This window comes from Triticum aestivum, chromosome 4D (assembly GCF_018294505.1).
Source record: "Triticum aestivum cultivar Chinese Spring chromosome 4D, IWGSC CS RefSeq v2.1, whole genome shotgun sequence".
Classification (NCBI taxonomy): Eukaryota; Viridiplantae; Streptophyta; class Magnoliopsida; order Poales; family Poaceae; genus Triticum; species Triticum aestivum.
This window is the reverse complement of record NC_057805.1, coordinates 266891711-266895982: the sequence shown is the minus strand read 5'-3', so window position 1 is coordinate 266895982 and position 4272 is coordinate 266891711. Positions and strand designations below refer to the sequence as shown.

At 46.8% G+C, this 4272-nt stretch overlaps 1 long non-coding RNA gene across 2 annotated transcripts; it reads right to left on the bottom strand.

The window, feature by feature from the left end:
- Positions 1 to 1060: 1060 nt before the first annotated feature.
- On the bottom strand, positions 1061 to 2757 carry LOC123097433 (uncharacterized). 2 transcript variants are annotated; one of them, XR_006447188.1, is made up of 3 exons: positions 2300 to 2757; positions 1754 to 2228; positions 1061 to 1347 (listed from the first exon to the last, which is right to left on the bottom strand). It is a non-coding gene; the product is annotated as an uncharacterized lncRNA (long non-coding RNA). The 2 variants fall into 2 exon arrangements; XR_006447189.1 differs by having other exon boundaries at positions 1759 to 2228.
- Positions 2758 to 4272: the final 1515 nt, after the last annotated feature.

The following is a 4272-nucleotide window of genomic DNA, read 5'->3' as shown; positions in this document are numbered from 1 at the left end:
TGCCCATGAGGCATGGTTCGCAAGCATCAAGTGATTCATAATCAAGTGATTCTAAAAGTCCATCAGCATTGAGTTTCTTCAAGCGCTTTACACCAATATGACCTAAACGGCAGTGCCACAAATAAGTTGCACTATCATTATTAACTTTGCATCTTTTGGCTTCAATATTATGAAAATGTGTATCACCACGATCGAGATCCAACACACCATTTTCATTGGGTGTGTGACCATAGAAGGTTTTATTCATGTAAACAGAACAACAATTATTCTCTAACTTACATGAATAACCATATTGCAATAAACATGATCCAATCATATTCATGCTCAACGCAAACACTAAATAACATTTATTTTAGGTTCAACACTAATTCCGAAAGTATAGGGAGTGTGCGATGATGATCATATCAATCTTGGAACCACTTCCAATACACATCGTCACTTCACCCTTAACTAGTCTCTATTCATTCTGCAACTCCCGTTTCAAGTTACTACTCTTAGCAACTGAACCAGTATCAAATACCGAGGGGTTGCTATAAACACTAGTAAAGTACACATCAATAACATGTATATCAAATATAGCTTTGTTCACTTTGCCATCCTTCTTATCCACCAAATACTTTGGGCAGTTCCGCTTCCAGTGACCAGTCCCTTTGCAGTAGAAGCACTCAGTTTCAGGCTTAGGTCTAGACTTGGGCTTTTTCACTTAAGCAGCAACTTGCTTGCCGTTCTTCTTGAAGTTCCCCTTTCTTCCCCTTGTCCCTTTACTTGAAACTAGTGGTCTTGTTAACCATCAACACTTGATGCTCTTTCTTGATTTCTATCTTCGTCGATTTTAGCATCGCGAAGAGCTCGGGAATTACTTTCATCATCCCTTGCATATTATAGTTCATCACGAAGTTCTAGTAACTTGGTGATAGTGACTAGAGAATTCTGTCAATTACTATCTTATCTGGAAGATTAACTCCCACTTGATTCAAGCAATTGTTGTACCCAGACAATCTGAGCACATGCTCACTGGTTGAGCTATTCTCCTGGTCCTGGATGGAGATCAGGCCAGAAATATCACAACTCAAAGTGGCAGTTCATAGTTGATTAAAGCAGCAACAACAACCTAAAACATAATAGTAGTACTCCTTGGATGATCACTGATGTGCACATGCTAACCCTCTTGGATGATCTACTCGTATCACAGAGCCTCAGTCCAGTACACGTCCTGGGTGGCGTCGGCATTGCTGTGGTCAATGACGCCGACGCCATGGGGCCATGGTCCTGCAGGTAATGGGATGCCGACGTACCGCCGTGGCAGACTACGCGCCGTGGCCGCCTAATTCCAAACTCACGGCCCATCTGTTGGACAACAAAATTACGTGAAAGATTGGAAAAGAGAAAGCAAACTAAATGATAGAAACAAAATTAAGTGGAAGATTGGAAAATTGAACACCATGATAATTTGTTGTGTAGTTGACGTGCATTCTCTATCTCAATAATAGTGCATTTGTTCTCTAAAAAAGTGCATTTGCAACCAAAAAGCCAAGAGACAACAAATTGTTTCCTTTTGATAAGTTTTGACACGTCCTTTTCAGTTTTAATTGACACAATGACTGAGCTTGTTAAACAATGCATGACGGAATCTCCAGGGGCCATTGCTTGCAATAAAATCCATGTCAGACTCCCAGGAAAAAGTGCATCTCTAGCTTTTCAAATCCCAGCACTTGAACCAGGTGAGGACAACAAGAGGTAGGCCAAAAGGCACCTTACGGGCTAGCTCTCCCTCGAACGCGCGTGGGTCTCCCCGCACCACTTACACCACAGCAGAGGAGAGAGATCGTGGCTTGGCATAGTAGCAAGCTAGAGAAAATGATGAAGATACATTATATCTAAGACATCTGAAACTTGAATCCAAATTACAGATGAAACCTGACAGATTATACGTCCAGGAATCTTTTCAATTCAGTTTCTCTCAAACCATCAGCAACAACAACATAGTCACCATCTATGCGGCTCGATCGAGAACACCAAGTAAGGTGATCATGATCACTAACGAATAGTATAGTACAGCGCAAATGGACACTAACTCTGTAGGAAGAGCAGACGGCTCGCCACAGCCCGTAATGATCCTGGAAATTACAGTATATGTACTGTATTACTCTAGGCCGAATAAACCATGCTTCTACCATGTCAAGTACTAGTTTCAGAGCCGCGTCGATAAAAGTTCCTTGCGGAGAGGGCTGCTAACAAAATTTAGTTGTCAGCAAAACATTGGATATGAACTCAAAACCAATTTAATCGCAGTTTGTACCTCCATAGTGCAGATTGCAACTTCGGCCAGGTTTATTCCGATTCAAATTCAGAACCTACTGTGAAGAATAGAGGCAGAGCTTGCAATCACCGCCCAGTCCGATGGACCGTTCCCGCTTCGCGGCCAGATCCGAAGTAGATGCCCCTCAGCACGCACGAGGCACCAGGGGCGGCGGTTGATGACGATATCGCCTGTGTCCTGTCGACCCAGATCTTGCTGGTATTTGTGCAGCATAAGACAGAGGGAGACCGCCATGGAGGTCGGAGAGGGTTTGGGCGGCGCAACTAGCTGGGAAGAGAGGCGGCTCACCATGGAGGGGAAGGGGAGAGCGTTGGGGCGATGGGATTAGATCGGGATGTGGAAGGAGGAAGAGGGAGCATAAGCACGACCGAGAGAACAAGTAGACGAAGGAGAGACGGGGTGGAAAAAGGCCAACCTACACCATATAGCACGACCGAAAACTGGAACCATTCAATCAAAAAGAAAATCTCTGAACGGTTCGTCACGTACTCACGCTTTAGGAACCGTTCATGGGCCAGGAACCTTCGCGCGTGGGCCGAGGACTGCATGGCGTCAACATTGCCAGCCTACTACTGAGCCTACTAGGCTAACCAGGGGGGACCGTGGACCACTTTGCTCTATATGAGGAAATAAGAGAGAGTTGCCTAAAATACAAGAAATGTATAGAGGGAAACTAGTATAGATGCATAACCAAATTAAGCATCCACTTACATAGGTGGCTACTACAACCATGGCATTTGCACACATCAAAGATTACATGCATAATTACATAAGTGGCTACTACACACATGACATTTTCACACATCAATAAAGTAAACTATATATTACATGCATGATTAACTAGCATAAACGATCATCTGATCATCATCTACTTCTTGTGACGCTTGCTCTGCTTGTGGCTCGATTCGAGCTCGTCGATTTGGGTAATGAGGCACCTCCTCATGTCAACGATCCGCTTGTGCATCTCGTAGCATGTGTACACGCTCTTGGCCACGAACCTGAGGTGAGGTTCATCCAGTTGCCGCATCCAGGGCCTGTGCGAGGATACGGGACTTGTTCTTTCGGCATCCTGCTTCATCTTTTTGTAGTAGGGGTCGATGATGGCCGAGGCGAGTTCGACCAGGGAGTCCTTCGTGCTCCCCCAGACCCTGTAGTGGTCACGGATTTTAACAAGGTTCTTGCAGGCCAAGCCCGTAACACTAAGCGCTTTTACATCGTCGGTGGTTTCCACCATGGCGAACTTATAGTCGGTGCTGTTGACAAACATGTTGAAACGGTCGCAAGGCTCTGTGGCCATGCAGTAGTGGTAGATGAGGACATGATGGCGCATGCACAAATGAGCAACGACAACCTTCTGATCTATGCCGGGATGACCGGCGGTGTACTGGAGGTCAATGCCGACCACCTTGTACTTGTCTCGAGCAAGCAACTGTGTAGTCATCCACCACGGCCAGGTCGATGGCGTACACCACCGAGAGATCCGTCTCCCTCGCGTGGGTCTCCACTCTATGCTCGCCGAACTCCATTGGAGCACCGCTAGACATCCCCTCTCTATGTGTCGTCGTGGGTGTGCTTGTTGTGTTGTGGGGCGCGATCGAAAGGTTGAAGAGACTAAGGTTATAATGGCCGCGGGAATTAAAGGGGGAGCCGGACGGCCAGGAATATCGGAAGGCCCTCATGGCAGTTCTAATTTGTAGCGCGTAACTCCATCGTGCCGCACGTAACTTCATCGCGTGGCAACGCGCGCGGTGCAACCGCATGCATATGGGGCCCCCGACGTGATCGTGCGCACGCCCAACCGCTGGCAGAGCGCGCGCGGAGGGACGCGAGCAGAGCGCTCCGCGGTCACCTCAACGGCGAGCAACCATATATATATATATATATGCATATAGCAGTTGAACACGCGAGGAAAAGCTGTCCACAAGCCCAGCGCGCCGACAGACGCGAGCAGA